Source organism: Oncorhynchus clarkii, chromosome 9, assembly GCF_045791955.1.
Source record: "Oncorhynchus clarkii lewisi isolate Uvic-CL-2024 chromosome 9, UVic_Ocla_1.0, whole genome shotgun sequence".
In the NCBI taxonomy this organism is placed as follows: domain Eukaryota; kingdom Metazoa; phylum Chordata; class Actinopteri; order Salmoniformes; family Salmonidae; genus Oncorhynchus; species Oncorhynchus clarkii.
In genome coordinates, this window is record NC_092155.1 from 12,591,594 (window position 1) to 12,618,847 (window position 27,254).

At 42.2% G+C, this 27,254-nt stretch overlaps 1 protein-coding gene across 1 annotated transcript in view; it reads left to right on the forward strand.

Annotated features, from left to right (window-relative positions):
• The window catches only part of LOC139415897 (mastermind-like protein 2), a 143,173-nt gene that overhangs the window by 1,741 nt on the left and 114,178 nt on the right, over positions 1–27,254 (forward strand). The gene's annotated exons all lie outside the window — the stretch shown is intronic.

A 27,254-nucleotide genomic window follows, 5' to 3' on the forward strand; every position in this document is an offset into this window, starting at 1 on the left:
TCTCTCGCTCTCTGTGTCACGTGGTTTTTGAAACAATAATGTGGATTGGAGGGTGGAAAACGATTTTCTGCGCCAGATCAGATTGATGGTTGCTTGATGGCTTCGTATGATAACACATTGACACAGATAAATGGTGTGTGTATGAGAGAGAGGGGGAGACATATATCCTAGGAAATAGAGGAGATACATAGTTTATGATTTTAGACAAGCGGCTAGCTACTATTGTGTCCCGAATGGTACCCTATTCCCTAAGGGCCCTGGTCAAAGGTAGTGTCCTAAATAGGGTGCGATTTGGGACACAGATGTGACTGGCTGAGCGGGGGATTAAAGGCGGCTGCTAGAATACACAATGAGATTAAACACACGCCCTGTCATCCATCAGCTTTGTGTGTGTGTGTCCGTGTGTGTGTGTGTCCGTGTGTGTGTGTGTCCGTGTGTGTGTGTGTGTGTCCGTGTGTGTGTGTGTCCGTGTGTGTATGTGTGTGTGTCCGTGTGTGTGTCCGTGTGTCCAGGGAGAGCGACGACACAGCACCTAGGCCTAACCCAAGAGCTATTCTTGACCTGGAGTTCAACTGGCTCAATTCACCAATTCACCAGATACTGATGTCTATCACAACGTCTGCATTTGCCCCAATCATTTCTCCTTCTTCCTGAAGTGTGCACTCGTTCACTACCCCGGCACAAATGTAAAAGCAGTGGACTGGTGTCGGCCTGGGATAAAGAGACATTTGACCAGTCCTTTCCTTTTAAATCTATGAATTGAACACTTGAGGGAGAAAGGAGATATGATTGAGACACCGTCTTTGTGCTGTAGTAAGGGTTATTTCTCTTGATTAGTTATCAAAACATGCTGACGTTCCATTTTTGTGCCATTGGACGGATCAATGATGGTTTCTCCTCAATTAAACTAAATGGTGAAATGAAAGCAAGCAGTTATAATGGTGATTTAAGTAAGAGACTATGCCACCACAGCTCTCTCTCTCTCTCCTCTCTCTCTCCTCTCTCCTTTTTCTCTCTCTCTCCCTCTCTCTCTCCTTTTCTCTCTCTCTCTCTCCTTTTCTCTCTCTCTCTCTCTCTCTCTCTCTCTCCTCTCTCTCCTCTCTCTCTCTCTCCTTTTTCTCTCTCTCTCCTCTCTCTCTCCTCTCTCTCTCTCCTTTTTCTCTCTCTCTCCTCTCTCTCTCCTCTATCTCTCTCTCCTTTTTCTCTCTCTCTCTCCTCTATCTCTCTCTCCTTTTTCTCTCTCTTTCTCTCCTTTTTCTCTCTCTCTCCTCTCTCCTCTTTTTCTCTCTCTCCTCTCTCTCTCTCTCCTCTTTCTCTCTCTCTCCTCTCTCCTCTTTCTCTCTCTCTCCTCTCTCTCTCTCTCTCTCTCTCTCCCTCCTGTTTCTCTCTCCTCTTTCTCTCTCCTCTTTCTCTCTCCTCTCTCTGGCGCTCTCCCTGCTTGGCTTCACACAGAATTTGGTTAAATACACTTCAGAGTGAGAGCTACTATTTCCATAGATAGTCTAGGCTAGTTATTTTCCCTTGTTACTTGATTGCTCAGTCTTTCCCTTGTGACCATGTCCCCCACCTCTCTCTCAATTTCAATTCAAGGGACTTGATTGGCATGGGAAACATACAGTACCAGTCAAAAGTTTGGACACACCTACTCATTCAAGGGTTTTTCTTTATTTTGACTTTTCTACATTGTAAAATAATAGTGAAGACATCGACATTATGAAATAACACATGGAATCCTGTAGTAACCATCACAATATCAAAGTAGCCACCCTTTGCCTCGATGACAGCTTTGCACACTCTTGGCATTCTCTCAACCAGCCTCATGAGGTAGTCACCTGGAATGCATTTCAGTTAACAGGCTGGTAAAAGTTAATTTGTGGAATTTCTTTCCATCTTAATGCGTTTGAGCCAATCAGTTGTGCTGTGACAAGGTAGGGATGTTTTACAGAAAATAGCCCTATTTGGTAAAAGACCAAGTCCATATTATGGCAAGAACAGTTCAAATAAGGAAAGAGAAACGACAGTCCATCATTACTTTAAGAGATGAAGGTGAGTCAATCCGGGAAATTGCAGGAACTTTGAAAGTTTCTTCAAGTGCCGTCGCAAAAACCATCAAGCACTATGATGAAACTGTCTCTCATGAGGACCGCCACAGGACAGGAAGATGCAGAGTTACTTCTGCTGCAGAAGGTAAGTTCATTAGAGGTACAGTGGCTTGCGAAAGTATTCACCCCCTTTGGCATTGTTCCTATTTTGTTGTCTTACAACCTGGAATTAAAATAGATTTTTGGGAGGTTTGTATAATTGGATTTACACAACATACCTATGACTTTGAAGATGCAAAATATTTTTTTATTGTGAAACAAATAAGAAATATGGCAAAAAAAAATCAACTTAAGCGTACATGCAAAATACCTGCTGTTAACTTTTAAATGATTGGAATGAATTTTTTATTTTATTTTACCTTTATTTAACTAGGCAAGTCAGTTAAGAACAAATTCTTATTTTCAATGACGGCCTAGGAACAGTGGGTTAACTGCCTGTTCAGGGGCAGAACGACAGATTTGTACCTTGTCAGCTCGGGGTTTGAACTTGCAACCTTCCGGTTACTAGTCCGGTTACTAGTCCAACACTCTAACCACTAGGCTACCCTGTCGCCCCATTATCCAAAGAGAGTATAAAGATTTTCCCCCCCAAAGTCAATACTTTGTAGAGTCACCTTTTGCAGCAATTACAGCTGCAAGTCTCTTGGGGTATGTCTCTATAAGCTTGGCACATCTTGCCACTGGGATTTTTGCCCATTCTTCAAAGCAAAACTGCTCCAGCTCCTTCAAGTTGGATGGGTTCCGCTGGTGTACAGCAATCTTTAAGTCATACCACAGATTCTCAATTGAATTGAAGTCTGGGCTTTAACTAGGCCATTCCAAGACATTTAAATGTTCCCCCTTAAACCACTTGAGTGTTGCTTTAGCAGTATGCTTAGGGTCATTGTCCTGCTGGAAGGTGAGCCTCCGTCCCAGTCTCAAATCTCTGGAAGACTGAAATGTCCCTGTATTTAGCGCCATCCATCATTCCTTCAATTCTGACCAGTTTCCCAGTCCCTGCCGATGGAAAAACATCCCTACAGCATGATGTTGCCACCACCATGCTTCACTGTGGGGATGGTGTTCTCTGGGTGATGAGGTGTTGGGTTTGCGCCAGACATAGCATTTTCCTTGATGGCCAAAAGCTCAATTTTAATCTCATCTGACCAGAGTACCTTCTTCCATACATGTGGGGAGTCTCCCACATGCCTGTTGGCGAACACCAAACGTGTTTGCTTATTTTTTCTTTAAGCAATGTTTTTTTTTCTGGCCCCTCTTCCATAAAGCTCAAAATTTGATTTGTTTTCGAATTCTTTGTGGATCTGTGTAATCTGAGGGAAATATGTCTCTCTAATATGGTCATACATTGGGCAGGAGGTTAGGAAGTGCAGCTCAGTTTCCATCTCATTTTGTGGGCAGTGTGCACATAGCCTGTCTTCTCTTGAGAGCCATGTCTGCCTACGGCGGCCTTTCTCAATAGCAAGGCTATGCTCACTGAGTCTGTACATAGTCAAAGCTTTCCTTAATTTTGGGTCAGTCACAGTGGTCAGGTATTCTGCCGCTGTGTACTCTCTGTGTAGGGCCAAATAGCATTCTAGTTTGCTCTGTTTTTTTTGTTAATTCTTTCCAATGTGTCAAGTAATTATCTTTTTGTTTTCTCATGATTTGGTTGTGTCTAATTGTGCTGCTGTCCTGGGGCTCTGTAGGGTGTGTTTGTGTTTGTGAACAGAGCCCCAGGACCAGCTTGCTTAGGGGACTCTTCTCCAGGTTCATCTCTCTGTAGGTGATGGCTTTGTTATGGAAGGTTTGGGAATCGCTTCCTTTTAGGTGGTTATAGAATTTAACGGCTCTTTTCTGGATTTTGATAATTAGTGGGTATCGGCCTAGTTCTGCTCTGCATGCATTATTTGGTGTTCTACGTTGTACACGGAGGATATTTTTGCAGAATTCTGCGTGCAGAGTCTCAATTTGGTGTTTGTCCCATTTTGTGAAGTCTTGGTTGGTGAGCGGACCCCAGACCTCACAACCATAAAGGGCAATGGGCTCTAGGACTGATTCAAGTATTTTTAGCCAAATCCTAATTGGTATGTTGAAATTTATGTTTCTTTTGATGGCATAGAATGCCCTTCTTGCCTTGTCTCTCAGATCGTTCACAGCTTTTGTGGAAGTTACCTGTGGCTCTGTCTCTGTCTCTGTCTCTGTCTCTCTCTCTCTCTGTCTCTCTCTCTCTCTCTCTCTCTCTGTCTCTGTCTCTGTCTCTGTCTCTGTCTCTGTCTCTGTCTCTCTCTCTCTCTCTCTCTCTCTCTCTGCCTCTCTCTCTCTCTCTGCCTCTCTCTCTCTGCCTCTCTCTCTGTCTGTCTCTCTCTCTATGTCTCTCTGTCTCTCCCTGTCTCTCTCTCTGTCTCTCTGCACTACTTGGAACCCTATGGGCCATTATCTAAAGTAGTGCACTAGGTAGGGAATAAGGTGCCATTTGGGAGATAACCAGAGTATGTGCACAAACCAGACAGATGCATGGTGGGCCAATGATGCAATTTGTGATCTAACGGATTGGAATGCTGAATGCGGCAGGGTGAAGTGGAGTTTGAGAATGGACCTAGGAATGCATAGAAACAGACACAAGAATGCGCCCATAATATATCTTCATAGTCAGAACTATGATATCTCCTCTAGTCAGAACTATGATATCTCCTCTAGTCAGAACTATGATATCTCTTCTCGTCAGAACTATGATATCTCTTCTAGTCAGAACTATATATCCTCTAGTCAGAACTATGATATCTCCTCTAGTCAGAACCATGATATCTCCTCTAGTCAGAACCATGATATCTCCTCTAGTCAGAACTATATCTCCTCTAGTCAGAACCATGATATCTTGTCTAGTCAGAACCATGATATCTCCTCTAGTCAGAACCATGATATCTCCTGTAGTCAGAACTATATCTCTTCTAGTCAGAACCATGATATCTTGTCTAGTCAGAACCATGATATCTCTTCTAGTCAGAACTATATCTCTTCTAGTCAGAACTATATCTCTTCTAGTCAGAACTATATCTCCTCTAGTCAGAACTATATCTCCTCTAGTCAGAACTATATATCCTCTAGTCAGAACTATATCTCCTCTAGTCAGAACTATATCTCTTCTAGTCAGAACTATATCTCCTCTAGTCAGAACTATATCTCCTCTAGTCAGAACTATATCTCTTCTAGTCAGAACTATATCTCCTCTAGTCAGAACTATATCTCCTCTAGTCAGAACTATATCTCTTCTAGTCAGAACTATATCTCCTCTAGTCAGAACTATATCTCCTCTAGTCAGAACTATATCTCCTCTAGTCAGAACTATATCTCCTCTAGTCAGAACTATATCTCTTCTAGTCAGAACTATATCTCTTCTAGTCAGAACTATATCTCCTCTAGTCAGAACTATATCTCTTCTAGTCAGAACTATATCTCTTCTAGTCAGAACTATGATATCTCCTCTAGTCAGAACTATGATATCTCCTCTAGTCAGAACTATATCTCTTCTAGTCAGAACTATATCTCCTCTAGTCAGAACTATATCTCCTCTAGTCAGAACTATATCTCCTCTAGTCAGAACTATATCTCCTCTAGTCAGAACTGTGATATCTCCTCTAGTCAGAACTATATCTCCTCTAGTCAGAACTATATTTCCTCTAGTCAGAACCATGATATCTCCTCTAGTCAGAACCATGATATCTCCTCTAGTCAGAACTATATATCCTCTAGTCAGAACCATGATATCTCGTCTAGGTCAGAACCATGATATCTCCTCTAGTCAGAACCATGATATCTCCTCTAGTCAGAACCATGATATCTCCTCTAGTCAGAACCATGATATCTCCTCTAGTCAGAACTGTATCTCCTCTAGTCAGAATTATGATATATCTTCTAGTCAGAACTATGATATCTCTTCTAGTCAGAACTATGATATCTCTTCTAGTCAGAACCATGATATCTCTTCTCGTCAGAACTATGATATCTCTTCTAGTCAGAACTATGATATCTCTTCTCGTCAGAACTATATCTCCTCTAGTCAGAACTATATCTCCTCTAGTCAGAACTATATCTCTTCTAGTCAGAACTATATCTCTTCTCGTCAGAACTATATCTCCTCTAGTCAGAACTATATCTCCTCTAGTCAGAACTATATCTCTTCTAGTCAGAACTATGATATCTCCTCTAGTCAGAACTATATCTCCTCTAGTCAGAACTATATCTCCTCTAGTCAGAACTATATCTCCTCTAGTCAGAACTATATCTCCTCTAGTCAGAACTATATCTCTTCTAGTCAGAACTATATCTCTTCTCGTCAGAACTATATCTCTTCTAGTCAGAACTATGATATCTCCTCTAGTCAGAACTATGATATCTCCTCTAGTCAGAACTATATCTCCTCTAGTCAGAACTATGATATCTCCCCTAGTCAGAACTATAACTCTTCTAGTCAGAACTATATCTCTTCTCGTCAGAACTATATCTCTTCTAGTCAGAACTATATCTCCTCTAGTCAGAACTATATCTCTTCTAGTCAGAACTATATCTCTTCTCGTCAGAACTATATCTCTTCTCGTCAGAACTATAACTCTTCTAGTCAGAACTATATCTCTTCTAGTCAGAACTATATCTCTTCTAGTCAGAACTATATCTCCTCTAGTCAGAACTATATCTCCTCTAGTCAGAACTATATCTCCTCTAGTCAGAACTATATCTCCTCTAGTCAGAACTATATCTCTTCTCGTCAGAACTATATCTCTTCTAGTCAGAACTATGATATCTCCTCTAGTCAGAACTATGATATCTCCTCTAGTCAGAACTATATCTCCTCTAGTCAGAACTATATCTCCTCTAGTCAGAACTATGATATCTCCCCTAGTCAGATCTATATCTCCTCTAGTCAGAACTATATCTCTTCTCGTCAGAACTATATCTCCTCTAGTCAGAACTATATCTCTTCTCGTCAGAACTATATCTCTTCTAGTCAGAACTATGATATCTCCTCTAGTCAGAACTATGATATCTCCTCTAGTCAGAACTATATCTCCTCTAGTCAGAACTATGATATCTCCCCTAGTCAGAACTATATCTCCTCTAGTCAGAACTATATCTCCTCTAGTCAGAACTATATCTCCTCTAGTCAGAACTATATCTCTTCTAGTCAGAACTATATCTCTTCTAGTCAGAACTATATCTCTTCTAGTCAGAACTATGATATCTCCTCTAGTCAGAACTATATCTCCTCTAGTCAGAACTATATCTCTTCTAGTCAGAACTATGATATCTCCTCTAGTCAGAACTATATCTCCTCTAGTCAGAACTATATCTCTTCTAGTCAGAACTATTATATCTCCTCTAGTCAGAACTATATCTCCTCTAGTCAGAACTATATCTCCTCTAGTCAGAACTATATCTCCTCTAGTCAGAACTATATCTCCTCTAGTCAGAACTATATCTCCTCTAGTCAGAACTATGATATCTCCTCTAGTCAGAACTATGATATCTCCTCTAGTCAGAACTATATCTCCTCTAGTCAGAACTATATCTCCTCTAGTCAGAACTATATCTCCTCTAGTCAGAACTATATCTCTTCTAGTCAGAACTATATCTCTTCTCGTCAGAACTATATCTCTTCTAGTCAGAACTATGATATCTCCTCTAGTCAGAACTATATCTCCTCTAGTCAGAACTATATCTCTTCTAGTCAGAACTATGATATCTCCTCTAGTCAGAACTATATCTCCTCTAGTCAGAACTATATCTCCTCTAGTCAGAACTATATCTCCTCTAGTCAGAACTATATCTCCTCTAGTCAGAACTATATCTCTTCTAGTCAGAACTATATCTCTTCTCGTCAGAACTATATCTCTTCTAGTCAGAACTATGATATCTCCTCTAGTCAGAACTATGATATCTCCTCTAGTCAGAACTATATCTCCTCTAGTCAGAACTATGATATCTCCTCTAGTCAGAACTATATCTCCTCTAGTCAGAACTATATCTCTTCTAGTCAGAACTATGATATCTCCTCTAGTCAGAACTATATCTCCTCTAGTCAGAACTATATCTCCTCTAGTCAGAACTATATCTCCTCTAGTCAGAACTATATCTCCTCTAGTCAGAACTATATCTCCTCTAGTCAGAACTATATCTCCTCTAGTCAGAACCATGATATCTCCTCTAGTCAGAACCATGATATCTCCTCTAGTCAGAACTATATCTCTTCTCGTCAGAACTATATCTCCTCTAGTCAGAACTATATCTCCTCTAGTCAGAACTATATCTCCTCTAGTCAGAACTATATCTCCTCTAGTCAGAACTATGATATCTCTTCTAGTCAGAACTATGATATCTCTTCTAGTCAGAACTATGATATCTCCTCTAGTCAGAACTATGATATCTCCTCTATTCACAACTATGATATCTCTTCTAGTCAGAACTATGAGGAAGTGTATAGCATTGATGTTTTTCCTCATAGATTGAAAGAAAGCCTTTCCTTATTTTACAATCTATTCCCACAGTGTGGGTCAAAATCTGTGTGTTTGTGAGTCATCGACGCGTTCTCCTCTCCAGTTTGACCTAGTGACCTCTGTCATTACGCACTAATGGTGTTAAACAACCATTGACAGACACACACTCAGACACACACACACACACACACACACACACACACACACACCACACACACACACACACACGTTTCAGCTGAACATGAGACCATTGGTAGTGTCTCTTAGGTGTATAGAGAGACTGGAATGCTATTTGGCCCTAAACAGAGAGTACACAGTGGCAGAATACCTGACTACTGTGACTGCCCCAAACTTAAGGAAAGCTTTGACTATGTACAGACTCAGTGAGCATGGCCTTGCTATTGAGAAAGGCTTCATTAGGCAGACCTGACTCTCAAGAGAAGACAGGCTGTGCTCCCTGCCCACAAAATGAGGTGGAAACTGAGCTGCACTACCTAACCTCCTGCCAAATATACAACCATATTAGAGACACATATTTCCCTCATATTACACAGATCCACAAAGAATTAGAAAACAAACCTAATATTGATAAACTCCCATATCTACTGGGTGAAATACCACAGTGTGCCATCACAGCATTGTGCATCACTCAGGAGCCATGACCAATATGACCAATATATATTGTCCTGCTAATAACAGGGTTAATAATATATCTGTGAGAATATCCAACTGGCTTTTATATCAATCTAAATTAATAATAATAATAATCGCTTTGTTTAAAAAAATCATATTTTGGAGATGATTTTGTTTTCAAATCACGTAAAATGAGCGAGAAAAAGGCCAGTCTTGAACATGGGGTGAGACATTCTTACTCATTTTTAAATAAAGCCAGTTCGTTATTTAGAATGATTTATTGATGTTTTTACAGGGAGAGAAACAAAACCCTACAGTCTCCTAGTCGAGCCCACCACAGGTATTGAACCAGCATCTGTAGCAACACAGCTTGCATTGTTATACAGTGTCTTAGACCGTTGTGCCACTCAGGCACTGTATAACATGACTGGTCGGGAGTGGCCTACAGTACTACAGTAAAATAATCCTAACAAAATAAAATAATAAAAACCTTAGTGTAACAACACTTTTAGTAAGTAATACTGAAGTTGTGCACAATTATCAGTTTCTATTGAGGTTTATGTCGCCCATTCACTGTCAGTTAGAGACACAGTAGGACCCAAAAGCATAATCAGTGCTCTAACCCCCCCTTGTGGTGGTCTGGAGCAATGAAGTGGTGACGCAGGGTACAGTACTAAACCACAAATTACCTCTAAGTCCCGCAGCATAATCACTAAACGTTTAGTGGAGCAACTACTGTAGGCTGTCTTGACTAGGCGGTTGTAGGATACGGTCTTGACTAGGCTGTTGTAGGATACAGTCTTGACTAGGCTGTTGTAGGATACAGTCTTGACTAGGCTGTTGTAGGATACAGTCTTGACTAGGCTGTTGTAGGATACAGTCTTGACTAGGCGGTTGTAGGATACAGTCTTGACTAGGCGGTTGTAGGATACAGTCTTGACTAGGCGGTTGTAGGATACAGTCTTGACTAGGCTATTGTAGGATACAGTCTTGACTAGGCTGTTGTAGGATACAGTCTTGACTAGGCTGTTGTAGGATACAGTCTTGACTAGGCTGTTGTAGGATACAGTCTTGACTAGGCGGTTGTAGGATACAGTCTTGACTAGGCTGTTGTAGGATACAGTCTTGACTAGGCTGTTGTAGGATACAGTCTTGACTAGGCTGTTGTAGGATACAGTCTTGACTAGGCTGTTGTAGGATACAGTCTTGACTAGGCTGTTGTAGGATACAGTCTTGACTAGGCTTTTGTAGGATACAGTCTTGACTAGGCTGTTGTAAGATACAGTCTTGACTAGGCGGTTGTAGGATACAGTCTTGACTAGGCGGTTGTAGGATACAGTCTTGACTAGGCTGTTTTAGGATACAGTCTTGACTAGGCTGTTTTAGGATACAGTCTTGACTAGGCTGTTTTAGGATACAGTCTTGACTAGGCGGTTGTAGGATACAGTCTTGACTAGGCGGTTGTAGGATACAGTCTTGACTAGGCGGTTGTAGGATACAGTCTTGACTAGGCGGTTGTAGGATACAGTCTTGACTAGGCGGTTGTAGGATACAGTCTTGACTAGGCGGTTGTAGGATACAGTCTTGACTAGTTTCTTGTAGCGGTGTACCATATCGTTACCCATGGCGATAGGCATTCCCCACTGGCCCAGCTGCCGGATCTTTCTGTTTGTCTCTATTTAAACTGATCCACAGCCAAATAAGTAAAACACTTTAAAGTATACTATTATAGAGTCCTCCTCCCAGGAGAGTGTGTGTGTGTGTGTGTGTGTGTGTGTGTGTGTGTGTGTGTGTGTGTGTGTGTGTGTGTGTGTGTGTGTGTGTGTGTGTGTGTGTGTGTGTGTGTGTGTGTGTGTGTGTGTGTGTGTGTGTGTGTGAGCTCTCTCAGATCTAGTATGTTGAGTACATTCGTTGCCAACGGTTTCTCAGTCAAAGGCTACCTCCCAAATGACACCCTATTCCCTACATAGTGCACTACTTTTAAAAAGGTTCCTATGGGTGCAGGTCATAAGTAGTGCACTATGTAGGGAATAGGGTGTCATTTGGGAGGTAGCCAACGTAATGTGAGTCTCTGTCTGGACCGAACCCACCCGAGCGAGCACAACACCACTGTCGGGAAAAGAACGTTCTGTTAACCAAAACAACTCCAGAGAGAGGGAGAATAAAGAGGGGAAGACTTCTCTTTCATCTGACCGACAGTCTCTGACGATGAGATCACTGGAGTAATTGTGTTAGGAGAGCAAGAAGGAATTCAACGCTGAAGTGTAACACACACACACACACACACTTAACTCAGAAGTGGCTTTGATTGTTAAAAGGAAAAATCTCTTGGCCATTATGAGTCTTTGATGCCTCACCTCTTAGTTCTCTCTCTCTCTCTCTCTCTCTCTCTCTCTCTCTCTCTCTCTCTCTCTCTCTCTCTCTCTCTCTCTCTCTCTCTCTCTCTCTCTCTCTCTCTCTCTCTCTCTCTCTCTCTCTCTCTCTCTCTCTCTCTCTCTCTCTCTCTCTCTCTCTCTCTCTCTCTCTCCACACAGACATTCTCTCTACACGTAGAAGGACCTTGTCATTTAGAACTGCAGTGTGTGTGGTGATGATTCTTTTTTAAATGGCTCGTAAAGAAGGGTTGAAAAAGGGGGATGAATTTCTGCTGATCTCCACTGCTGTGCCATAGAGGATGCTGTGCCATATGGTAACTCCCCAAGAGAGATGGAGAGGGGGATGAGGGTAGAGGATGCTGTGCCATATGGTGACTCCCCAAGAGAGATGGAGAGGGGGATGAGGGTAGAGGATGCTGTGCCATATGGTGACTCCCCAAGAGAGATGGAGAGGGGGATGAGGGTAGAGGATGCTGTGCCATATGGTGACTCCCCAAGAGAGATGGAGAGGGGGATGAGGGTAGAGGATGCTGTGCCATATGGTGACTCCCCAAGAGAGATGATGAGGGGGATGAGGGTAGAGGATGCTGTGCCATATGGTGACTCCCCAAGAGAGATGGAGATGGAGAGGGGGATGAGGGTAGAGGATGCTGTGCCATATGGTGACTCCCCAAGAGAGATGGAGAGGGGGATGAGGGTAGAGGATGCTGTGGCCTTGAGATGTGCTTGAGAGAACCAGCTTCTCTCTTTCAGTTGTTATGAGAGAACCAGCTTCTCTCTTTCAGTTGTTATGAGAGAACCAGCTTCTCTCTTTCAGTTGTTATGAGAGAACCAGTGAAACTATGGACGGGAGACTTTGGTGTGTGTGTGTGTGTGTGTGTGTGTGTGTGTGTCGGTGTGTCGGGAGTTGGGCCGTTATTTTGGATTTGTATTTCTTTTTTAATGGCAATGAGGCTTTTATCTAGTTCCCCAGAGTACTGGACAGTGGGACAGGCCTACTGCTTTTGTCATTTTGTAGTTACAGTGCCTTGCGAAAGTATTCGGCCCCCTTGAACTTTGCGACCTTTTGCCACATTTGTGAAGAATCAACAACAAGTGGGACACAATCATGAAGTGGAACGACATTTATTGGATATTTCAAACTTTTTTAACAAATCAAAAACTGAAAAATTGGGCGTGCAAAATTATTCAGCCCCTTTACTTTCAGTGCAGCAAACTCTCTCCAGAAGTTCAGTGAGGATCTCTGAATGATCCAATGTTGACCTAAATGACTAATGATGATAAATACAATCCACCTGTGTGTAATCAAGTCTCCGTATAAATGCACCTGCACTGTGATAGTCTCAGAGGTCCGTTAAAAGCGCAGAGAGCATCATGAAGAACAAGGAACACACCAGGCAGGTCCGAGATACTGTTGTGAAGAAGTTTAAAGCCGGATTTGGATACAAAAAGATTTCCCAAGCTTTAAACATCCCAAGGAGCACTGTGCAAGCGATAATATTGAAATGGAAGGAGTATCAGACCACTGCAAATCTACCAAGACCTGTCCGTCCCTCTAAACTTTCAGCTCATACAAGGAGAAGACTGATCAGAGATGCAGTCAAGAGGCCCATGATCACTCTGGATGAACTGCAGAGATCTACAGCTGAGGTGGGAGACTCTGTCCATAGGACAACAATCAGTCGTATATTGCACAAATCTGGCCTTTATGGAAGAGTGGCAAGAAGAAAGCCATTTCTTAAAGATATCCATAAAAAGTGTCGGTTAAAGTTTGCCACAAGCCACCTGGGAGACACACCAAACATGTGGAAGAAGGTGCTCTGGTCAGATGAAACCAAAATTGAACTTTTTGGCAACAATGCAAAACGTTATGTTTGGCGTAAAAGCAACACAGCTGAACACACCATCCCCACTGTCAAACATGGTGGTGGCAGCATCATGGTTTGGGCCTGCTTTTCTTCAGCAGGGACAGGGAAGATGGTTAAAATTGATGGGAAGATGGATGGAGCCAAATACAGGACCATTCTGGAAGAAAACCTGATGGAGTCTGCAAAAGACCTGAGACTGGGACGGAGATTTGTCTTCCAACAAGACAATGATCCAAAACATAAAGCAAAATCTACAATGGAATGGTTCAAAAATAAACATATCCAGGTGTTAGAATGGCCAAGTCAAAGTCCAGACCTGAATCCAATCGAGAATCTGTGGAAAGAACTGAAAACTGCTGTTCACAAATGCTCTCCATCCAACCTCACTGAGCTCGAGCTGTTTTGCAAGGAGGAATGGGAAAACATTTCAGTCTCTCGATGTGCAAAACTGATAGACATACCCCAAGCGACTTACAGCTGTAATCGCAGCAAAAGGTGGCGCTACAAAGTATTAACTTAAGGGGGCTGAATAATTTTGCACGCCCAATTTTTCAGTTTTTGATTTGTTAATAAAGTTTGATATATCCAATAAATGTCATTCCACTTCATGATTGTGTCCCACTTGTTGTTGATTCTTCACAAAAAAATACAGTTTTATATCTTTATGTTTGAAGCCTGAAATGTGGCAAAAGGTCGCAAAGTTCAAGGGGGCCGAATACTTTCGCAAGGCACTGTAAGTGTTGGAAAGATGGGGGGGGGGGGGGGGGTAAAGTTAGTGGGCTTGATTCAAACACTCTGGCATACACGCGTGCCTGGGTCAACGGCTGTAACCAGCAGGTCTGAGCAGATGTGGTCACCTCTAACCCCCCTGCTGCTTTTGGCTCAGTCTGTTGAGGGAAAACTCGGGGTTCGTCTGAAACGGCACTCTTTTCCCTAACTCAAAAGAAGTGCACTAGATCAGTCTTCCAGCGTGGAGAAACACTCACCATTCTAGTATAGTCTGCTACTCACTGTTTTGCTCCTGAAATCTCCTCCTGCTATCACTGTGGTTCAATGACCCAATACCGGAGGGAAGGGGGAGGGAGAAAATGAGAGACAAACAGGAAGAGAGAGAGAAAAACAAAGAGAGCATGAGGTAAGAGAGAAAAACAGGGAGGGAGACAGAGAGAGTGAGAGGGAGGGAGACAGACAGAGAGGGAGGGAGACAGACAGAGAGAGGGAGGGAGACAGACAGAGGGAGGGAGAGAGAGAGAGAGGGAGGGAGAGAGAGGGAGGGAGACAGAGAGAGAGGGAGGGAGAGAGAGGGAGGGAGACAGAGAGAGGGAGGGAGATACAGAGAGAGAGGGAGGGAGATACAGAGAGAGAGGGAGGGAGACAGACAGAGAGAGAGGGAGGGAGACAGACAGAGAGACAGAGAGAGAGAGAGGGGGGGGAAGAGACACAGAGAGAGGGAGGGAGAGACAGAGAGAGGGAGGGAGAGACAGAGAGAGAGGGAGGGAGAGAGAGGGAGGGAGACAGAGAGAGTGAGAGGGTGGGGAAGAGACACAGAGAGAGAGGGAGGGAGAGACAGAGAACAAGAGAGACAGACAGAGAGCAAGGGACAGGGAGAGAGAAACAGAGGGAGGGGGAGAGAGACACAGAGAGAGGGAGGGAGAGACAGAGAGGGAGGGAGGGAGAGACAGAGAGGGAGGGAGGGAGAGAGAGGGAGGGAGAGACAGAGAGAGTGAGAGGGGGGGGAAGAGACACAGAGAGAGGGAGGGAGAGACAGAGAGGGAGGGAGAGACAGAGAGGGAGGGAGAGACAGAGAGAGGGAGGGAGAGACAGAGAGGGAGGGAGGGAGGGAGACAGAGAGAGTGAGAGGGGGGGGAAGAGACACAGAGAGAGGGAGGGAGAGACAGAGAACGAGAGAGACAGACAGAGAGCAAGGGACAGGGAGAGAGAAACAGAGGGAGGGGGAGAGAGACACAGATGCAGGGAGGGGGAGAGAGAGAGAGAGAGAGAGAGGGAGGGAGATACAGAGAGAGGGAGGGAGAGAGAGAGGGAGGGAGAGAGAGAGAGGGAGGGAGAGAGAGAGAGGGAGGGAGAGACAGAGAGGGAAGGAGAGAGAGCTAGGGAGGGAGAGACAGAGAGAGAGGGATGGAGAGACAGAGAGAGGGAGGGGGAGAGAGCGAGGAGGGGAGACAGAGAGAGTGAGACACAGAGATAGGGAGGGAGGGACACAGAGAGGGAGAGGGAGAAACATAGAGAAAGAGAGACAGAGAGAGGGAGGGAGAGACAGAGAGGGAGGGAGGGAGAGACAGGGAGAGGGAGGGAGAGACAGAGAGAGAGGGAGGGAGGGAGGGAGAGACAGAGAGGGAAGGAGAGACAGAGAGAGGAAGGGAGAGACAGAGGGAGGGAGAGACAGAGAGAGGGAGGGAGAGACAGAGAGAGGGAGGGAGAGACAGAGAGAGGGAGGGAGAGACAGAGAGAGGGAGGGAGAGACAGAGAGAGGGAGGGAGAAACAGAGGGAGGGAGAGACAGAGGGACAGACAGAGAGACAGGGAGAGGGAGAGAGAGAGGGTGGGAGAGAGAGTGAAAGGGAAGGAGAGACAGGGAGGGAGGGAGAGACTGATAGAGAGGGAGAAACAGAGAGAGGGAGAAACAGAGAGAGGGAGAGACAGAGAGAGGGAGGGAGAGACGGAGGGAGGGAGGGAGAGAGAGACAGAGGGAGGGAAGGAGAGAGAGAGAGGGAGGGAGAGACAGAGAGAGAGGGAGGGAGAGACAGAGAGGGAGAGACGGAGAGAGAGGGAGGGAGAGACAGAGACATGGAGGGAGAGAGCGAGCGAGAAAAACAGAGAGAGGGAGGGAGAGAGCAAGTGCGTCAGTCTGACTATCAGGCAACCATGCTGGAAATAGGAGTGTTGCCTAGGGATGAAAAACAAATAGGACACACACACACACACACACACACACACACACACACACACACACACACACACACTAGGGCTGGCAGTGTACTGCATAATATTATATTCCGGTATTGAGGCACGGATCGGTTTTGGTTTGTACTTTACCTTGTACAACGGTATTTCAGTGTTTGGTTTGTTAAATGATGTTATGCCACTCCGTCGTGTGTAATGTCCCTTTTAATAGTTTCCTCCGTTTGCTACTTGAGTCATTCTTCCCTCTCCCTTTCTCCTTTCACACCCAGCCAGCCCCGTCACTCAGTGGGTGCACTTTTTCATCTACCACGAGTCATAACCACTTGTTTTTCCCTCACAGTGACAGTCTGCATGGAGACAACAATGCTGCTTTCCACTTTGCTTCTTAATATAAACCAACAAGCGTTCTAAAATTACACTGTTCCTTTATTGTATCTTATGTCTCCAAACAGCTCGCTTGTCTTTTCTTAGCAAGTTGTGGCTAAAATAAATTGTGCTAATGCTAATCGCTAGTTAGCTCGCTAGCTAAATGTAGCTAGTCAGAGTGGGTATCAGAAGTTTTCACCCGCTTGAATGTTTCCACATTTTGTTGCGTTACAAAGTGAGATTGAAATGGGTTTAGTTGTAATTTACCTTGTAATTGATCTTCACGAAATACTCTAAAGTAAAATGAATTAGTAAAAATGAAATAACTAAAATATACAGTGGCAAGAAAAAGTATGTGAACCCTTTGGAATTACCTGGTTTTCGTGAAATTTGATCTGCTGTCCAAGTTCGCAAAAGAGCACCTGGATATTCCTCTTCTGGCAAATATTCTGTGGACAGAGTAAATTAAAGTTGAGTTGTTTGGAAGGAACACACAACACTATGTGTGGAGAAAAAAGACACAGCACACCAACATCAAAACCTCATCCCACCTGTAAAGTATGGTGGAGGAGCGTCATGGTTTGGGGCTGCTTTGATGCCTGAGGGCCTGGACAGCTTGCTATCATCGACGGAAAAATGAATTCCCAAGTTTATCAATACATTTTGCAGTAGAATGTAAAGCTATCTGTCCACCAATTGAAGCTCAACAGAAGTTGGGTGATGCAACAGGATAACGACCCAAAACACAGAAGTAAATCAACAACAGAATGGCTTCAACAGAAGAAAATACGCCTTCTGGAGTGGCCCAGTCAGAGTCCTGACCTCAACCCGATTTTAAAATGCTGTGGCATGACCTCGAAAGCAGTTCACACCAGACATCCCAAGAATATTGCTGAACTGAATAGTTTTGTAAAGAGGAATGGTCCAAAATTCCTCCTGACCGTTGTGCAGGTCTGTTCCTCAACTACAGAAAACGTTTGGTTGAGGTTAATGCTCCCAAAGGAGGGTCAACCTGTTATTAAATCCAGGAGTTCACATTCTTTTCCCACCATGCACTGTGAATGTTTACACGGTGTGTTCAATAAAGACATGAAAACATAATTGTTTGTGTGTTATTAGTTTAGGCAGACTGTGTTTGTCTATTGTTGTGATTTGAAGATCAGATCAAATTTTTAGACCAATTTATACAGAAATCCAGGTATTTCCAAAGGGTTCACATACTTTTTCTTGCCACTGTATTAGTATTCAGCTGTAACGATGTTCGTCTGAGGAAGAAGGAGGAGACCAAAGCGCAGCGTGGTACGTGTTCATATTTCCTTTAATAAACTGAACACTAAATACCAAAGAACAAGAGAATACATGAGAACCGAAACAGTCCCGTATTTGTGCAAACACTGAAACGGAAAATAACCACCCACAACCCATAGTGGGAAAACAGGCTGCCTAAGTATGGTTCTCAATCAGATAGACAGCTGCCTCTGATTGGGAACCATACCAGGCCAAACACCTAGAAATACCAAACCTAGAACAAAACATAGAATGCCCACCCCAACTCACGCCCTGACCAAACTAAAATAGAGACATAAAAAAGGAACTAAGGTCAGGACGTGACATCAGCACCCTTGTTTAGGCAATCCTACATTAGTTCAGGAATACAATTTGGCTTAACAAATCACATAAGTTACATAGACCCACTCTGTGTGAAATAACAAGGGTTGACATGATTTTGGAATGAATTCCTCTGTCCCCTCATACATAGAACACCTGTAAGGTCCCTCAGTCAAGTATTGAATGTCAAGCACAGATTCAACTACAAAGACCAGGGAGCTTTTGGAAAGCCTCATAAAGAAAGGCAGTGATTGGTAGATGGGTAACAATAACACATCAGACATTGAATTTATCTTTAAGCCAATTTAATAATGATGATGTATAATGATGTATTTAAGTGTTCGCAATTCTTTTCTTCCACTTTGACATTACAGTAATTTGTGTAGATTGTCGACCAAAAAAATTACAATGAAATCCATTTTAATCAGACTTTGAAACACCTTACCCTTACCTACAATAACATGTGAAGAAGCCCAAGGGGGGGAATAGTTCAAATATCCACTGTCATCCAGCCTGGTACCAGAGTTGGTGTTGGTCTAGATTAGCATGTTGTTGGTGCAACAGTATATTCTAAATCAGAGAGGAATAGGCAACGCACGAATATGTTAGCTACATCAAAGCTACATCAAGTAAGATCAAATATGTCAGCTACATCAAGTAAGATCAAATATGTCAGCTACATCAAAGCTACATCAAGTAAGATCAAATATGTTAGCTACTTCAAAGCTACATCAAGTAAGATCAAATATGTTAGCTACATCAAAGCTACATCAAGTAAGATCAAATATGTCAGCTACATCAAGTAAGATCAAATATGTCAGCTACATCAAAGCTACATCAAGTAAGATCAAATATGTTAGCTACATCAAGTAAGATCAAATATGCTAGCTACATCAAAGCTACATCAAGTAAGATAACATCTAATTAGGGTCCACTGGGAAACACTGACCAACACTTTGGTTCCTACCCTGTCACAATAACCCCTCCCTGGCCTCTTCAGTCGTTGTCATATGTCAAACAACACTGTGCCCACTATATTCTAACTTTTGGTTGAAGTTTGATAGAACAGTATAAATCAATCAGAGTGTAGAAAGACCCATTACAAACACTGTGTTGCCAGTCATGCACTACTCAGAAAACAAATGTAGAACATTTTTAAAAACCGTCAGAAAATGTGATATTTGGCTATATCGCCCAGCCTTAACACACACACACACACACACACACACACACACACACACACACACACACACACACAGACAGACAGTGAGCTCACAGGAATTGCCTGTGATGTTTTGGAAAACATTGATGAGATTTTTCACACTTTCGTGACAATTCTCCCTCCATTTATAAAGAATCTCAGAGCAGCAGTTGGAGGTGTTCTTCACGCTACCTAGTTTGTGTGTGTGTTTGTGTGTGTGTTTGTATGTATGTGTTTGTGTGTGTTTGTATTTATGTGCGTGTGTGTGTGTTTTTTTTGTATGTGTGTGTGTGTGTGTTTTTGTATGTGTGTTTGTGTGTGTGTTTGTTTGTGTGTGTGTGTGTTTGTGTGTTTGTGTATGTGTGTGCATTTGTGTGTATGTGTTTGTGTGTGGCGTGTGTGTTTGTATGTATGTGTTTGTTTGTTTGTGTGTATTTGTGTGTATGTGTTAGTGTGTATCTGTGTGTATATTTGTGTATGTGTGTGTGTGTTTGTGTGTGTGTGTGTGTGTGTGATGTGTATTTATGTGTGCGTGTGTGTGTGTATGGTGTGTGGTGTGTGTGTGTGTGTGTGTGTGTGTGTGTTTAATTCCAGTGTTACAGGGCTGTGATGAAACTCTCTGCAGTAGACTGAGAATGGAGAGAATGGTAACAGACGATAATAGAAAGATCAAAATAATGAAGAAGGAGAGAAATAGGGAAGGAATAGAGGTGTGTGTATGTGTGTCTCCAGGGTGATCTCTCTGAGGTCTATCCAAATGGAAGAGCTGTACATTATTAATGTGTAGATAGGGATGGATGGGGAGACATTTGATTTATTAATTTATTTATAAACAAAGACACTGTACACAGTATTTATAGATCCTGCTGCTTTCAAATACAATGATAGGAATGGTGTGTGTGTTTTAATAGCCCTGAGGCTAGTTCATTCCTATACCAGATAGAGAACAAAACAGATCTTTCTCTCTCTCTCTCTCTCTCTCTCTCTCTCTCTCTCTCTCTCTCTCTCTCTCTGTGTGTGTGTATCTCTCTCTCTCTGTCTGTCAATTCAATTCAAGGGGCTTTATTGGCATGGGAAACATGTGTTAACATTGCCAAGCAAGTGAGGTAGATAATATACAAAAGTGAAATAAACAATAAAAATTAACAGTAAACATTACACATACAGAAATTTCAAAACAATAAAGACATTACAAATGTCATATTATACATATATATATATATATATATATATATATATATATATATATATACAATAATATATATATATATATACATATACATATACAGTGTTGTAACAATGTACAAATGGTTAAAGAACACAAGGGAAAATAAATAAGCATAAATATGGGTTGTATTTACAATGGTGTTTGTTCTTCACTGGTTGACCCTTTTCTCGTGGCAACAGGTCACAAATCTTGCTGCTGTGATGGCACATTGTGGAATTTCCCCCAGTAGATATGGGAGTTTATCAAAATTGGATTTGTTTTTCGAATTCTTTGTGGATCTGTGTAATCTGAGGGAAATATGTATCTCCAATATGGTCATACGTTTGGCAGGAGGTTAGGAAGAGCAGCTCAGTTTCCACCTCACTTTGTGGGCAGTGTGCACACAGCCTGTCTTCTCTTGAGAGCCAGGTCTGTCTACGGCGGCCTTTCTCAATAGCAAGGCTATGCTCACTAAGTCTGTACATAGTCAAAGCTTTCCTTAAGTTTGGGTCAGTCACAGTGGACAGGTATTCTGCCACTGTGTACTCTCTGTTTAGGGCCAAATAGCATTCTAGTTTGCTCTGTTTTTTTGTTAATTCTTTCCAATGTGTCAAGTAATTATCTTTTTGTTTTCTCATGATTTGGTTGGGTCTAATTGTGCTGTTGTCCTGGGGCTCTGTAGGGTGTGTTTGTGTTTGTGAACAGAGCCCCAGGACCAGCTTGCTTAGGGGACTCTTCTCCAGGTTCATCTCTCTGTAGGTGATGGCTTTGTTATGGAAGGTTTGGGAATCGCTTCCTTTTGGTGGTTGTAGAATTTAACAGCTCCTTTCTGGATTTTGATAATTAGTGGGTATTGGCCTAATTCTGCTCTGCATGCATTATTTGGTGTTCTACGTCTGTCTCTCTCTACCTCTCTTAATTCAATTCAATTCAAGGGCTTTATTGGCATGAGAAACATGTGTTAACATTGCCAAAGCAAGTGAGGTAGATAATACTGTATACAAAAGTGAAATAAACAAAAGTTAACAGTAAACATTACATATACAGAATTACAAATGTCATATTATACAGTGTTGTAACGATGTACAAATGGTTAAGGGAAAATAAACAAGCATAAATATGGATTGTACTTTGTCTGTCTTTCTGTCCCTCTCTGTCCCTCTCTCTCTCTCTCTCTCTCTCTCTCTCTCTCTCTCTCTCTCTCTCTCTCTCTCTCTCTCTCTCTCTCTCTCTCTCTCTCTCTTTCTCTGTCTCTCTGTCCATCTCTCTCTCTCTCTCTCTCTCTCTCTCTCTCTCTCTCTCTCTCTCTCTCTCTCTCTTTCTCTGTCTCTCTGTCCATCTCTCTCTCTCTCTCTCTCTCTCTCTCTCTCTCTCTCTCTCTCTCTCTCTCTTTCTCTGTCTCTCTGTCCATCTCTCTCTCTCTCTCTCTCTCTCTCTCTGTCTCTCTCTCTCTCTGTCCATCTCTCTCTCTTTCTCTGTCTCTCTCTCTGTCTCTCTCTCTCTCTGTCCATCTCTCTCTCTCTCTCTCTCTCTCTCTCTCTCTCTTTCTCTGTCTCTCTGCCCATCTCTCTCTCTCTCTCTCTCTCTCTCTCTCTCTCTCTCTCTCTCTCTCTCTCTCTCTCTCTCTCTCTCAATTCTCAATTCAATTTGCTTTATAGGCATGACGTAACAATGTACATGTTGCCAGAGTTTATTTTGTCTATTTACAATATGGGAAAAAAATGAGAATCAAAATGGTCAACGGGACAACAGTAACAACAATAACCAAGGGTCAAAATAACCAAACATTCAACAATAACAATAAGCATACAGTAGAGGACATGTGCAGGTTGATTGTTCTGTCAGACACTGTCCCTCAACTTATGGCAGGCAGCAATGTAGTGCGCTGCCAACCCACAGCTCTCTGCGTCCTCCCCCAACAGGACGGGCAGCCTATCCTCATCAGACAGGTCTTCAATGTAGTGCGCTGTCAACCCACAGCTCTCTGCGTCCTCCCCCAACAGGACGGGCAGCCTATCCTCATCAGAGAGGTCTTCAATGTAGTGCGCTGTCAACCCACAGCTCTCTGCGTCCTCCCCCAACAGGACGGGCAGCCTATCCTCATCAGACAGGTCTTCAATGTAGTGCGCTGTCAACCCACAGCTCTCTGCGTCCTCCCCCAACAGGACAGGTAGCCTATTCCCATCAGAGAGGTCTTTGAAACCTTGAATAAGGGTTTCAAATTTGGGAAAATGACACTCTCTAATTGTTTTATATTTTTGACATTTTGTCAGGAAATGCAGCTCTGTCTCAGTTTCTGCTGTTGTGCAGTGGTTGCACAGCCTTTCCTCTACAGGGAACCAGGTTCTGCTGTTGTGCATTGGTTCCACAGCCTTTCCTCTACAGGGAACCAGGTTCTGCTGTTGTGCAGTGGTTGCACAGCCTTTCCTCTACAGGGAGCCAGGTTTTCCTGTGTCTACCCTTCTCAATGGCAAGGCTTTGCTCACTGAGCCTGTACTTTGTCAAGGTTTTTCTAAGGTTTTGATCAGTAACCATGGTCAAATATTTAGCCACAGTGTACTGCCGATTTTGTGCCAGATAGCACTGCCTTTTGCTTTGTGCTTGTGTTTGTGTGTTTCCCAATAAGAAATTTAGTTTTGTTTTGACTCTGTTGTAATTTGTTTTATTCTGATTGGTTGGATGTTCTGGTCCTGAGGCTTCAGTGTGTTAGTAGAACAGGTTTGTGAACTCAGCCCCAGGACCAGCTGGATGAGGGGACTGAGGCTTCAGTGTGTTAGTAGAACAGGTTTGTGAACTCAGCCCCAGGACCAGCTGGATGAGGGGACTGAGGCTTCAGTGTGTTAGTAGAACAGGTTTGTGAACTCAGCCCCAGGACCAGCTGGATGAGGGGACTGAGGCTTCAGTGTGTTAGTAGAACAGGTTTGTGAACTCAGCCCCAGGACCAGCTGGATGAGGGGACTGAGGCTTCAGTGTGTTAGTAGAACAGGTTAGTGAACTCAGCCCCAGGACCAGCTGGATGAGGGGACTGAGGCTTCAGTGTGTTAGTAGAACAGGTTTGTGAACTCAGCCCCAGGACCAGCTGGATGAGGGGACTGAGGCTTCAGTGTGTTAGTAGAACAGGTTTGTGAACTCAGCCCCAGGACCAGCTGGATGAGGGGACTGAGGCTTCAGTGTGTTAGTAGAACATGTTTGTGAACTCAGCCCCAGGACCAGCTGGATGAGGGGACTGAGGCTTCAGTGTGTTAGTAGAACAGGTTTGTGAACTCAGCCCCAGGACCAGCTGGATGAGGGGACTGAGGCTTCAGTGTGTTAGTAGAACAGGTTTGTGAACTCAGCCCCAGGACCAGCTGGATGAGGGGACTCTTTTCTTTGCTCAGCTCTTGGCATTGCAGGGCTTGGTAATGATATGAGATGTTTCCGAAACGGAATTACACTTTTCTGAGTTTTTATTAATAGTGGATATTGGTCTAATTCTGCCCTACATGCATTGTTTGTAGTTTTCCTCATCTTACAGAACTCTGCATGCAGGGTTTCAATGGGGTGTTTGTCCCATTTGATGAAATCTTGTTTTGCAAGTGGACCCCACACCTCGCTGCCATAAAGTGAAATTGGTTCAATTCAATTCGTTTTAGCCAAATTTTAATAGGTATTTCAATTTGAATTCGTTTTTTATTGGCGTAGAATGCCCCGCATGCTTTCTCTATCAGCTCATTCACTGCCTCATTAAGGTGTCCAGTTGAGCTTATTTTTAAACCTAAGTAATTGTAGTGTGTGCAGTACTCTATATATTTTGTACCAATTGAGAACTTTGGTCTAATTCCCTGAGATCTGGATCTTCTCTGGAAAATCAATATTTTAGTATTTTCTCTCTCTGTCCCCGTGTGTGTGTGTGTGTGTGTGTGTGTGTGTGTGTGTGTGTGTGTGTGTGTGTGTGTGTGTGTGTGTGTGTGTGTGTGTGTGTGTGTGTGTGTGTGTGTGTGTGTGTGTGTGTGTGTGTGTGTGTGTGTGTGTGTGTGTGTGTGTGTGTGTGTGTGTGTGTGTGTGTGTGTGTGTGTGTGTAGGGTCAGAAATAGTGTCTCAGTAGTTGTTCAGTAGGGGAATAGGGGAAGAGCAGCTTCGGTATCCACTCGGATGACAATTCACGAACGGGCAGACAAGTCTCTGACAGATGTGTAGCTACTGTTCTCTGGTAGAATGCTAGTTCACCTTGAAGAAAAACATGAGGAAATGTAGCTGGCTACATTCTATGATGAACTTTAATATGATGGCCATGCATCGTTGTTGCAAAACATACCTTGCTTTTTCACTGTAAACTCATGTAGCCTACTTGTGTGGCTGGCAGCCAAATAACGTTACACTTCTGCTGTCCTCTGATGAAAAGGAATCCGTTTTCTGCTGAATGTGTTGCACTAATGTATTTTATGTGAAGGAAAACTACAGTTTCACGCCCCTGATCACTCAAAAAACTCTGTTGAATTTCAGTATAAAATGCAGGTGAAATGGTTTGCTACACTGTTGAATTTCAGTATAAAATGCAGGTGAAATGGTTTAAAACTGTTGAATTTCAGTATAAAATGCAGGTGAAATGGTTTAAAACTGTTGAATTTCAGTATAAAATGCAGGTGAAATGGTTTAAAACTGTTGAATTTCAGTATAAAATGCAGGTGAAATGGTTTAAAACTGTTGATTTTCAGTATAAAATGCAGGTGAAATGGTTTAAAACTGTTGAATTTCAGTATAAAATGCAGGTGAAATGTTTTACTACACTGTTGAATTTCAGTATAAAATGCAGGTGAAATGGTTTAAAACTGTTGAATTTCAGTATAATATGCAGGTGAAATGGTTTAAAACTGTTGAATTTCAGTATAAAATGCAGGTGAAATGGTTTAAAACTGTTGAATTTCAGTATAAAATGCAGGTGAAATGGTTTACTACACTGTTGAATTTCAGTATAAAATGCAGGTGAAATGGTTTACTACACTGTTGAATGTCAGTATAAAATGCAGGTGAAATGGTTTACTACACTGTTGAATTTCAGTATAAAATGCAGGTGAAATGGTTTAAAACTGTTGAATTTCAGTATAAAATGCAGGTGAAATGGTTTAAAACTGTTGAATTTCAGTATAAAATGCAGGTGAAATGGTTTTAAACTGTTGAATTTCAGTATAAAATGCAGGTGAAATGGTTTACTACACTGTTGAATTTCAGTATAAAATGCAGGTGAAATGGTTTAAAACTGTTGAATTTCAGTATAAAATGCAGGTGAAATGGTTTTAAACTGTTGAATTTCAGTATAAAATGCAGGTGAAATGGTTTACTACACTGTTGAATTTCAGTATAAAATGCAGGTGAAATGGTTTAAAACTGTTGAATTTCAGTATAAAATGCAGGTGAAATGGTTTACTACACTGTTGAATTTCAGTATAAAATGCAGGTGAAATGGTTTAAAACTGTTGAATTTCAGTATAAAATGCAGGTGAAATGGTTTAAAACTGTTGAATTTCAGTATAAAATGCAGGTGAAATGGTTTTAAACTGTTGAATTTCAGTATAAAATGCAGGTGAAATGGTTTACTACACTGTTGAATTTCAGTATAAAATGCAGGTGAAATGGTTTTAAACTGTTGAATTTCAGTATAATATGCAGGTGAAATGGTTTAAAACTGTTGAATTTCAGTATAAAATGCAGGTGAAATGGTTTACTACACTGTTGAATTTCAGTATAAAATGCAGGTGAAATGGTTTAAAACTGTTGAATTTCAGTATAAAATGCAGGTGAAATGGTTTAAAACTGTTGAATTTCAGTATAAAATGCAGGTGAAATGGTTTACTACACTGTTGAATTTCAGTATAAAATGCAGGTGAAATGGTTTAAAACTGTTGAATTTCAGTATAAAATGCAGGTGAAATGGTTTAAAACTGTTGAATTTCAGTATAAAATGCAGGTGAAATGGTTTACTACACTGTTGAATTTCAGTATAAAATGCAGGTGAAATGGTTTAAAACTGTTGAATTTCAGTATAAAATGCAGGTGAAATGGTTTACTACACTGTTGAATTTCAGTATAAAATGCAGGTGAAATGGTTTAAAACTGTTGAATTTCAGTATAAAATGCAGGTGAAATGGTTTAAAACTGTTGAATTTCAGTATAAAATGCAGGTGAAATGGTTTTAAACTGTTGAATTTCAGTATAAAATGCAGGTGAAATGGTTTACTACACTGTTGAATTTCAGTATAAAATGCAGGTGAAATGGTTTAAAACTGTTGAATTTCAGTATAAAATGCAGGTGAAATGGTTTTAAACTGTTGAATTTCAGTATAAAATGCAGGTGAAATGGTTTACTACACTGTTGAATTTCAGTATAAAATGCAGGTGAAATGGTTTAAAACTGTTGAATTTCAGTATAAAATGCAGGTGAAATGGTTTACTACACTGTTGAATTTCAGTATAAAATGCAGGTGAAATGGTTTAAAACTGTTGAATTTCAGTATAAAATGCAGGTGAAA